General features: G+C 48.3%; 1 pseudogene; it reads right to left on the bottom strand.

Moving 5' to 3' along the window:
- Window positions 1-451: 451 nt before the first annotated feature.
- On the bottom strand, window positions 452-12,119 carry LOC144121537 (uncharacterized; annotated as a pseudogene).
- Window positions 12,120-12,378: the final 259 nt, after the last annotated feature.

The following is a 12,378-nucleotide window of genomic DNA, read 5'->3' as shown; positions in this document are numbered from 1 at the left end:
CGGCTTTGTGAACTAGCGGAGCATGAACCACAATCCTGGCCATGCTCTGCCGCACATTATAACGGGAGACTTCAGCGCACATCATCCTTCTTGGGGAGGCATCATATTAGCAACAAGAGGACAGCAGTTATTTCGTTTTACACAGTACAACAATTTTACCTTCCTCAACTACGGCCAGGCAAATTTTTATGAACGTGCCCGATCCAGTGCCCTTGACATTTCTGTGATTTTGCGCATCTGTTGTCTTCAACTGTGAAAGGTCAGGAGGCAGGGAACAAAAAGTGTTTATAATCAGAAAAGAAGCTGCTTATATAAGGACAGGTACAAACGTACGCATGCGCACTTCGTACCGTCAGGGCACGTGTTAACATGATAGTGTGCATACTTACATCTTCCTTCTTTTCGAAGAGAAAAAAAGGGGAAAAAGTTTACAAATTCTCTTGTCAGGGACCTAATGCTGCGGTCTCTCTGAAAGGGTGTAACTTTGTGGCGGTCCATGCAGACGTTGACTTCTACGAAGGATGTGCTCAGGTTGTAGCTCCGTCATCTGGTCAGGCTGGGATACAGACTCCGTAGAAACAGTCGCTTGAGGGTGTGACGTAGGTTGCATTTCTTTGGAACTGAGATGCTCCCTGGTGCGCCGCAGCACTTCTCCGCTGTCTGTAAGTAGGGCATACGACCTAGGTGTGCCTGCGCAGCCTACAACCACAGCTGGCGACCAGGTTCTGCGTATGGTGTCGTACACTGATATCGGAGACCCGCAGCGAAGATGTGGTAGACGCTTGGCCGTCCGGTTGTAAAGTTCTGCTGCTTTTCTCTTATTTCATGAAGGCGATTGCGATCGGATTGTGGTGGCACAGTCTGCGGTTAAAGGTGCTGGGGGAGAACCGCCAACTGCGTCCTTGTTTGACGGCCCATCAATCTCTGAACAGGTTACTTCAGTTGCTCGTCCCTTGGCATGTTTCGCCACTCCATCGGAGTGCTATAAAATTCCAGGGTTGCGAAAGCACACTTCGTTAGCAGTTTTTTCGGGTCCTCCACTGCACACTCCACCATGCTCTTTCCACGAGAATAGCACGGGCTTGAATTTACGTGGGCAATTCCGAGCTGCGCAGCAAAAGAGCGGAAGCACGCACTGTTCAAATGTGGAGCGTTATCGCTGCACAGCTTTGCCGGGATTTCATGAGTTGCGGAGACAAAAATACGCGCATTGTTTACCGCTCTCGCTGTTGTCTGACGTAGGTTTTGAACCTCGAAAAAGACCAAGTAGAAATCTACGAGGATTAGGTAGCAGTGGTCACGTGATGGAAAATATCAAGCCCTACTACTTGCCATGGCAGGCGGCCTCGTATCTCGGGACTCAGCATAGGCAGTCTAGTGTTCCTCCGTTTGTAATTTACGCGCGCTGCACATGACTTAGCTAGAGCTGAGATATCTGCGTTCATGCCGGGCCAGAACGTTTCTTCTCTGGCTCTCATCTTTATTTTTCTTCGCATCCATAGGCGGTGTGTAGCAAGCACAGAATTTCCGGTGGCATGGTAGGAGGAATGACTATTTTGTTGGTTCTGAGTAGCAGGCCTTCTTCAACGTGCAGCTCGTTGCGGTAACACCAGTATGAACGGAGGGCATGCGGCACATGGTCCTTTGTTTCCGGCCACTCTGTGCTCGAGTAACGGCACAGTTCAGCCATATGAGCGTCTCTGTTAGTTTCTTGCCGAATACTCTCGAGGGGCTGGTCTGACACAGGAAGAGAAGAAATAACGCTGACATGAAATTCTTCTGTCTCGTCGATTAGTTGCGTAGCACTCGGGAAGCGAGAAAACGCATCAGCTTTAAACAACTCCTTTCCTGGTTTGAACGTCACATTTATTGGGAATTTTTGCAAAACAAGCTTCATGCGCTGCAATCGTAGCGGGTATTCACAAAGTGGCTTTTTGAATATAGATTCCAGAGGCATGTGATCCGACTCGACGGTAACCTTTGATTTCCTGGAGATATAATCTTGAAATTTTCTGCAACAATGAACAATTGCCAATGGCTCCTTCTCGATCTGCGTGTCGCGCTGCTGTGCTTCAGTCAGCGAACGGGATGAATAGGCAGCGGGCTGCCCATCCTGTAGAAGGACGGCTCCTACTCTATGCTGACTGGCGTCTACTAACAAGGCCAATGGTTTTTCTTGGTTAAAATAGGGAAGGACTGGCGCCTTTGTGAGGGTCGCTCGAAGCTGAGAAAAGCTGCTATCTTGCTAGTCTGTACAGACCCACGCGGCATCGTTTTTCAACAGCTCGTGAAGCGGCACTGACAACACGGATATGTTAGGGATAAACCGCGCCACGAAGTTAATCATGCCTTGAAAAACTTGCAGTTCCTTGCCGTTTTGTGCGGCGGAACTTGCATGATGTCTTCGGCTCTGCTCGCGTCCAGGCACAGCCCCTCTGGAAACAGAATGTGGCCCATTTAGCGAACTCTGGGCTGTAGGATATCGTACTTGTTTTTTATTCAGCATCAAGTTGTGTTGTCTACACCGGGACAGCAAAGCAACTAAATTTCTATCGTGTTGCTCTCGCCACTGTCCCCGTACCAATGTCCTCCATAACGAAGGAAACGCCCCTAAGCCCTCTAGCACCTGGTGGATGACCCGCTGAAAAATTTCCGTCGCGGAAGCGATGCCGAACGGCATGCGCAGGAATGAGGATCGCCCGTAGGGCGTGCTGATAGCTCATAAGCGGGTGCTCGGCTCATCCAACTTAATCTGCCAGAATCCTGACGATGCATCCAGAGTAGAAAAGAATTTCGCTCCATGCAGCCGCGGTAGGATATCTTCTATCTTCCGCATGTGGCAGCGCTCTTTCAGAAGTGCCATATTTAAATCAGATGGGTCCAAGCATATTCGTACTTTTTCTTTCTTAACTTCTAGAACCATGTGACTAAACCAAGAAGTCGGTTCTGTTACCTTAGCAAGGGCGCCGTTTTGCTCCATCCTGTCCAGCTCAGCTCGGACGCGCTCCTAAAGGGGATGCCGATTCATCGCGCTGTCTTGACGATGCCTCGAGCTTTAGGATTAAACTCCGTGTGGTAGGCTACGTCTTTGATTTCTCCCAGCCCCCTGAAAACATCTCCAAATGTTTATACCATTTTCTTAGTTTCCAAGGCGTCCAGGGTGTTTGTGCGGCTAATCAGCTCTAAGCGTTCAGGCACCGTGCCACTTAATGTAACAGGAACTGCTTGTTTCACAATACAAAATAGCGCCGTGGTAGTCTACACTGTACTGGCGACCTGGAACTCAATCTTCTTCGTCGCTTTTCTATGTGCCCGAAAAACGACTGTAGCGTAGAGCAGCAGTCTTGTGCGGGCTTCGTAGTCATGTTTCTGAGAGTCGCTTCGGGCATTACGCAAAAGTTGGTTCCGGTATCAATTTTGCAGCGTATGGCGGAACCTGCGACGTCGACAGTCGCTCAACAGCAGTAGTGGCCAACAATTGCATTGACTTCCAGGATTTGAAGGAAATAGCCCACGTTCTCTGCCATTTTGACCTGATTTATCTTGCATGCTTGGCCCCTCGATCTCGCTTCTGGTTTCAGACACCCACGCGCGAAGTGGTTTCGGCCGCCACACTTGTTACAGGGCTTGCCTTGCGCAAGCACTTTGATTTTCCGTGTTCCGTGAAACAACAGTTTGGGCAAAAATCGAGGCTAAACTTTCGAGTTCACAGCATATACGGTGGCCTCATCTGCTGCGCTTAATTCTGTCTCCCTGATCTCGTTAAAGTGCTCGTTCGCTTGTTCCCTTGCTCGGCATATTTGCATTGTTTTGGCATACGACGGATTTTCAGACAAATATTTCTGCGGCAGGTCCTTGTCTCTAACTCCTAGAATTATTCGACTGCGCAATAGTCTGCCCTCTAGCTCTCCGAATTCGCACAAGCGAGGAAGCGTTCGGATATCGATTAGCCGCCCGTTAAAAGATTCGCCCTCACGTTGATCTAAGGAGCCGAAACGAAACTCGTTGAACGTTAAAATCTTCGCTGGTTTGTAGTGGGCTTCGAATTTTTCAATCAGGTTATCGAGGTCTTGCTTTTCGTCCTCATTTGCGAAGTTGAAGGTATAGAACTCCCGCCTTTCTTCTTCACCAATTGCAATAAGAACTGTTGCTGCCTAAACTTCTTTAGGCTGCTTCCTTAGTCCGGTCGCCGCAGAAAACAGAGCAACCTCACTCTTCCAGATGATCCAGTTCTGGTAAATGTCACCCGCACTTTCCAGTGGTTTTGGCAGTGGAAGAATCGTGCGAAGCCGTACTTCTTTCTCTGGAGTGTATTAGGGGTACAGCTGGACGAGGAGGCGGGGAAGATCTGTGGTGAACGCGGTTTGCGAAACCCGCCGCCACGCCACTTCTGACACCATGTGAACAGTCGGGGGCATGGAACAAAAATTATTTATTATCAGACAAGGGGCTGCCTATATAAGGAAAGTACAAACATGAGCAAGCGCACTTCGTACCGAAAGAGCACGCGCTAACATGACAGTGCACATACATTCAACAACTTGGAGTGCGGGGAAGACAAAGAAGTCGGACAGCTGTCGGGCAGTGGCCGCTCATCTCTGCCCGTCTTTGTGAAGGATTTCTCATCGGTACTGAGCATATATGCTCAGATAGGCTGCACTGCTATAACCTGGTATGATTCCTGCGGTGTGCGGCTCCGCCGGTGCCGCACCCTGGCTCAACACCTGACTCCTCTCCTGACATTTCGTCAGGCCTAACTCAGCTGGCCAGGCCTGCTGTGCAAGCCCTACCTGCTGCCTCAAACCTGGTATCTTGCAATCACACTTCTGCTCCAGCTGCATCAGGACTAGGATTTCTAGAGCCTCATGGACAACGCACCCCTGATACTTACAACTCAAGCCGTGATCTGCCTACTACCTTCAGGTCAAGATAATTTTTCTGATTCGCAATGTTCTTCTACTGTCATATATATGGACACTACTGCGAAGTCAGGAGAAGGGTTTGGGAGATTTAATCATGTGGCTTCAAAGCGCCGTCGCAGCTCAAAGCGGTCACTAATGAGTGCAGATACTCCGAACGTACCTCAAACTCCTAAGCACACCCTTACGGTTGTCATCAAGCCACTTCACTCCGGGCACCGCATTACCTGCTTTAATCCACTGACATTGAGACAAGGTTTAGAATCGGTGGATTCAGACGGCGTTGTTGAAGTTCGTCCCAACGAGAGCCTAAACCTTCTGGCAGGTGACACCCGTACAGCGCACTCAACAAAACGCCTCTTGCAAATAACAAGCATAGTTGGAGTAGTAGTTCAGGCCTACGAGCCTCGCCCCAGTAACTGCGAAGCGGTTGGCATTAGGGGGTCCCCCTGGAACTTTCTCAATCAGTTATCTACTACGCGCTGCTACAGGGAGCTCCGAATAAATCTGTCCGCCGACTTGGAAACTCACAAAATATCCGCATTGTATTTGCGACAGAATCTGCTCCGCAATACATTCTCCGATATACAAGGTACTATGTGTACGAGTACATTCAAACACCACGGCAATGCACTAGATCTGAACGCTTCGGCAATGTGACTAGCGCTTGCCAACTTGCTTTGCGCGGCTCTCGTTGAGGTGGCAGCCATGACCGAAATGAATGTGCAAGTGAAAACCCCTTTGTCCCAACTGCGGTAAGCAGCATGAGGTGACGTTTTTCAGCTGCACTGCCTACCAAAAGGAGAAAACCATCTACAAGTACAAGAACTGAAACAATGCAGACTATAAGTCAGCAAAAACTGCTCTACTTGAGCAAAACCAAATCCGTGGAAGTCGCCGCAGGAAAAATTAATCGCCGGGGAAGAATGCTCCCCAATCGCAGGACAAATATAAAGCCAGCCACTTGCGCATTGAGGACGTGGTTGAGTTTCTTCCTCTTCCCCCGCGCCAAAATGTTGAGCCACACCCCGTAGCGAGTACAAAGTGAACAGTCAACGGCAGCCACACGGCGACCCTGAAATACATGCACGAATTATCTTTTCGCCAAAACTCCGCGTTCTGTCCTTCTGGTTTCTTCCTCATCCCTTGTCGTTTTTGCGCGGTATCAAGATGCTTCATCTACGACTGTCTGATGTCCGACAGTTTGTTTCGCAGCACTGTTTACCGATCATTGCCATCTCAGAATCACGTCTGCGTACTACTGTCCGTCCTTCAGGCTATACCGTTCTGAAATCTATGACAGGCGCTGACATCAGCAAAGTTCTTTTAGCTGTTAAGAAAGACGTCACCTTTATTCGACAACCCATATTTGTCGACTCACGGAATGAATATGTTCCACCCACCGTCAAGATCATGAACCTGTCCTTCACAGCGATCGTCAGGGGTATACCCCCGCGTGTCACCTTTGACGTCGACCGCCTTCAGGATATCGTACGGAGTACCCCTCCGCCGCACATCATAACTGGAGATCTAAACGCACATTATCCTGCTTGGGGAGGCATCAGATACAAAGCCAGACGACGAGAGTTATTTGATTTCGCACAGCGCAACTATTTGACTTTCCTTAACAATGGCCAGGCAACTTTTTATCAAGGTACAAGATCCAGTGCCCTTTACATTTCGATCATTTCTAGTCATCTGTAGCCTTCAACAACGTGGAGTGTTGACAGAATCTCATGGCCGCGATCATCTACCTACATACATAGAGGTTGGTGGTGTTTTCTTACGTTCACAGCGGCGTGTTGTATGCTACACGTATTGGGAAGCTTTCGCTGACACAGTTAAAAAAGTTGACCTCTAAAACCTCAACTATGAAAGCTTCATCGCTGCTGTAGCATGTGCTAAAACGTCCAGCACTAAAGTTGCCACTCTATCATAAGTGCACGCAGCTGAAAGTGCTGAATATGAGCGACTTCGAGCAACTGGCCGCAAAGCAGAGAGACGAGCATGCAGAACATATTATAGACAAGACATCAGGGCTTGTAGGCGCGCACAGAAATATGTTCAACGTCATTTGGACCAGCTGGTAAGTCGGGAATGGCGATCTTTTTGTGCGAAGCTTGATCCCAGAAAGCCTCTTTCTACGGTATGGAGCAATTAATGTACGCAGCCTCAGTAGTCTGCCCGCCCCACAAAATAATTTTGACTGCGTAGCTGTAAATGCGAATATTTCTTGTCTCGATGCAGCGGAGGCTTTTTGTTCTAAGACCACTGCTCGATTAACGGCCATAGCGGTGACATTGCCTCTCCAAAGGTTTGACCCTCACCTAATACTGCTCTCCTTCATGAACCATTCACTATGGAAGAACTTCACGCGGCTTGGCAGATACCAAAAAAAATCGTGCCCATGTCCGGAAGGTGTAAGCTACACTGCCATTTCTCACCTGAGAAGCCAAGGTTCTGCTGCTCGCAGTTTATAACACTTCCTGGAAGACCGACAGCCTTGAAAGGTGTGGAAAGCGTGCTGGTGTGATAGCTATCCTCAAGCATGAAAAACCATCAATTGACTTAAATGCTTACTGTCCCATTGCGCTTTTAAGCTGCGTCGGAAATATGATGGCGAAATTGGTACGCTCCTGCCTTACCTGTGACCGGACGAACAGAGAAATGTACCCTTCAGCCATTTCTGGTTTCCGAAAAGGACGCAGCATTGACAATGTTATTCCCTTTACAAATAGTGTCAAACGCAGCAAAACACAGCGGTCTAATATGATTGCTGTTTTTCTTAACGTGAAGGGAGCCTTTGACAACGTCGCACATAATGCAATTCACTCAGCCTTACAATCGATCGGCATTGTTGGACAGATGTATAACTGGCTGTGCAATTATCTGCACGAACGTTGGATTTTCATGTCAACAAGTGAAGGTGACACAGCTCTGCATCAAATATCTCGCGGAATGCCCCAGGGAGGGATTTTAATTCCCACCATTTTCAACATCTCACTTGTTGGCTTGGAAAAGTGGTTGCCCCCTACAGTTCAAATCTCCCTTTACGCCGATGATATCTTTATATGATGTTCCAGACGCGACAGGCGCATTGTGGTTGACCGATTACAGAGCGCAATAGGCTGCATCGAATAGTTTTGAAGTAAGCAAGGTCTCGTCATATCGCCAGACAAAAGCTCAGCAATTGCATTTTCGAGGCGCTATCTTTCACACTACGTGCTGAAAGTGGCTGTACCCCAATACCATACGTCACAAGCCAAAAATTCCTGGGGTTGACATTTAACAGATCACTGTCATGGTTCCCACATGTAGAACAGCTTAAAATCAAGCTCTGCTCTTACGCCTCTATCTTTCGTATGCTCTACACTACCAGAAAGGGCTTCTCTACACATTCATTACTATGGCTGTATGGTACGTTCTGTGAAGGCTTCCTATGCTACAGTCTCCAAGTTTTTCAGGGTATCTCACAAACATCAAACTCCTTGAATCTATGCAAGCTAATGCCTTAAGAATCTGCCTCGGCCTTCCCAAGACCACCTCCACAGTGGGTACTCTAGCAGAGAGCGGGCGTCTATCTGCATCAGTACTGCTAACCCAGGAGTTGCTTCGTGCCCAGATGCGGTTTGTGGCTCGTGTACCTCACCATCCACTCGCAGCGCGCTACATAGAGCAAGTTTCCGACCTTCTCCCAACACAACCAGTGCCCTGTCACAACCTCGGCTCCACCTTGGAGGTACACAGAATGCAAATCAAGACAACAGTTCCAGGGTTCAAAAGAAAAACAAACACCCCCGGTCCTGCACTTAAATATTTTGCTCTTGAACACATTTATGGATGCTACAGTGCGCACCATCACATCTACACTGATGGCTCTATCGCATCCATCTCATCAGCAATTGGTGTCTGGGTTCCGGCAACGAGCACCACAAATTAGGTGTTTCATAGTACACCGCTCATCGACTACAGCTACCGAGATGGCTGCTCTGCAAGCAGCATTAACTTACGTTCTCCGAAAACCGCCAACAGCGTGGGTTATTTTCAGTGACTCTCGGGCTGCATTACGTTCTATACAGTCACCAGGAAACATTCAGGAGCCGATCGTCGATGACTTAAACAAATTCCACTCCGAGGCCTGTGAGCTAGGCCACTGTGTTCTGCTGAAGTGGTTACCCACTCTCTCTGGCCTTGCAGGCAAAGATTACGCTGACGGTGCAGCGAGGTCGGCGCATGGTGACACCACCTTGCTCCTACCTGTACCATTTTCTCGCAATGATGGCGCGAGGCTTCTAACTACAAAATCCTGACAGATGCAACGCTCTTTGTGGTGTCATCCGCAGCATCAATACAGACCCCTTCTGCGCATCGACCCCACTGGTGGCTTCTGCATGCCGCGCAATACAACTAGACGTGATCAAAATGGCATCCACAGAATTCGCCTGGACGTTGCCTTCACTAAATCCTAATTACATAAAATTGTAGCGTCAAGTAGCCCTCTGTGGCACACAGGTGGTGTGCCCGGGGATCTTCCACATGTGATCGCCCACTGACAACTCTTCAACACTCATCGCAAGGCACTTTTAAGTGCTTTAGGACTCCGACAGGATGACCACGTGAACCTGGAGCATGTACTTGTACCCTGGAGGGACGCGGCTTCGGCTTTGCGCGGGACAAAATTATTTTTAGTGTTTTAAGAGACACGAGTTTAGTGGACATTCTTTGGCAATTATGTATTGGTGTGTGTGTTGTGAGTGCGTGAGTAGGCTTCATTTCACCATTCACCCTTTCTCTTTTCCTGTTTTTTCACCATCCTCATCTCTACTCTTCTCTTTCATCCTCACCTGGAGTAGCAATCCAGGCAGACAACCAGGCAGACCTCTCCTGTTCCATTAAAGTCCTTCTCCTCTTCTCTCTGGAATGCGGACACAGAATTTCAACGCAGCAATCATCTGCCTAAGTACATTGAGGTTGGTGGTGTTTTTTTAAGTTCCCAGCGGCGTGAGACACGCTACAAGAGTTGGGAAGTTTTCGCTGGCATAGTAGAAATTCTGTAGCTCTCAAGCCTCGAATATGAAAATTTCATTGATGCTGTAGCACGTGCTAAAACGTCGAGCAATCTGATTATGACTACCAAAAGTTTACTGAGCTGCAGATGCTGAATATGTGCAGCAGAGCAATTTGCCGCAGGGCGGAGAGACGAGCGCACAGAAGAATTATAGCGAATATATTAGCGTTGCTAGGCACTCACAGAAACATGTTCAGCTTCGTTTGGACAAGCTGGAAAGACACGAACGGTGATCCATTTGCGCGAAGCTTGATGACAGAAAGCCTCTATTTAAGGTTTCGAGCAACATACTTATCGTCAGTAGTCAGCCCGCACCACTATATCCCTTCGAGTGGGCAGCTGTAAATGCGAATATTTCTCGTCTCGACGCAGCGGAAACTTTATGTTCTAAGGTCATTGCTCGTTTAACAGCTATATCAGTGCCACTGCCTCTCCAAGTGTTTCCCCTTTACCTAATACTGCCCTCCTTGACGAACTGTTCACTATATATGGAAGAACTCTATATACCCAGGACCAAAGACGTGAGTAGTAAGACCAGGGTTCAGCTGCTGGAAGTTTATAACCCCTCCTGGAAGACCAGCTGCGTTGAAACGTGTTGGAAGCGTGCGTTTCTCATATATGTACCCTCAAGCTTGGAAAACCATCAACTGACATAAACGCCTACCATCCCGCTACACTTCTATCTGCGTCAGAAAACTGATGGCGAAAATGGTACACACCCTCCTTACCTGAGACCTGACGAACAGGAGAGTTTAACCGCCGACCATTTCTGGTTTCCGAAAAGGACGCAGCAGCGTTGACAACGTTATTGCCCTTACCAATTGTGCCAAACGCAGCAAAGCACAGCGGTGTATGACCATTGCTGCCTTTCTTGACGTGAAGGGAGCCTTTGATAACACACACATGAAGCAATTAATACAGCCTTACAATACTTGGCATTCGTGGATAAATCCATGCATCCCTTCTTTGGTGAAAATCAAATGTGTTGATTGATTTATTGATTTATTGTTTGATTGAAGAATACGGGCTGTGTGACGATCCGCACGAAAGGCACATTTTCAGGTCAACAAGTGAAGGTGATACAGTACTGCATGAGATGTATAGCGGAGTGCCTCAGGAGAAGATTTTAAGTCATACCCTTTTAAATATCGCACTTGTTGGCTTGGAAAAATACTGGTATTCCAGACGCAAATGGTATTCCAGACGCAACAGGCGCATTGTGAATACCCGTCTACAGAAGGCAATGGGCTTCATCGAATCATTTTTAAGTAAGCGCGGTCTTGTCATATCACCAGATAAATGCCCAAGATTTGCATTTTTGATCCGCGATCTTTCGTGCTGCGTGCTGAAAGTTGCTGGTGCCCAAATACCCTGGGTGACATTTGGGGAGACAAGGTTCGCATTCTACAGGTCACTGTCATGGTCCCCACATGCACAACAGCTGAAAATCAAGCTCTGGTCTTACGCCTCTATCTTTCTCATGCGCTCGACCACCAGAAGAATCCGCTCTACACCCTCATTAGTACTGCTCTATGGAGCGCTCTGACAAGGCCTTCTGCGCTACAGTATTCCAACTCTTCAGGGTACTTCGCAAACAAATATCAAACTCTCTGAATCTATGCAAGCTAAAGCCTTGAGAATGTGCCTCGGCCTATTTGTATCAGTACTGCTAACATAAGAGGTGCTTCGTGTCCAAGTGCGGTTCGTGGCTCCCTTACCATCCACTCGCAGAATACTGCATATAGGAAGTTTCTGACGCTCTTCTCGAGCTATCACAACCTCCTCCTCGTCTTGAGGTACGTATCGTGGAAAATCAAGACAACAGTCCCTGATATTAAAAAAACAAACACCGCTGGTCCTGAATTTAAATACTTAGCTCTTGACTACCTTTATGGATGTTACAATGCACACCACCACAACTACACTGATTGCTCTATCACCTCCACTTCATCTGCGAGTGGCGTCTGGATTGGATCAGAGCGCACCACAATTGGATCAGATTGGATTGGATCAGAGCGCACAACAGCGCTGGTTATCTTCAGTGACTGTAGCACTTCACTATAATCTATAAAGTCATCAGGCAGCTTCCAGGAGCAGAGCGTCGACGACTTGAGCAGATAACGCAGAGACATGTGAGATACGCCACCGCGTTGTGCTGCAGGGGTTACCCGCTCGCTGCGGCCTCGCAGGCAAACGATCACGCTTACGGTGCAGAGAGGCCGGTGCATGGCGGTGCGCTCTTGCTGCTCCTATTCGCACCATTTTCTCGTAGTGATGGCACGAGGCTTCTGGCCACTAAATCCTCGCAGAAGCAACGCTGTTTGTGGTGCGATCCACAGCGTCAATATGCACCCCTTCTTCGTATCGATCCCACTTGTGACTTCTGCATAC

This window comes from Amblyomma americanum, chromosome 1 (genome assembly GCF_052857255.1).
Source record: "Amblyomma americanum isolate KBUSLIRL-KWMA chromosome 1, ASM5285725v1, whole genome shotgun sequence".
Lineage (NCBI taxonomy): Eukaryota > Metazoa > Arthropoda > Arachnida > Ixodida > Ixodidae > Amblyomma > Amblyomma americanum.
Note: the sequence above shows the minus strand (reverse complement) of the source record. Positions and strands in the feature narration are given on the sequence as shown.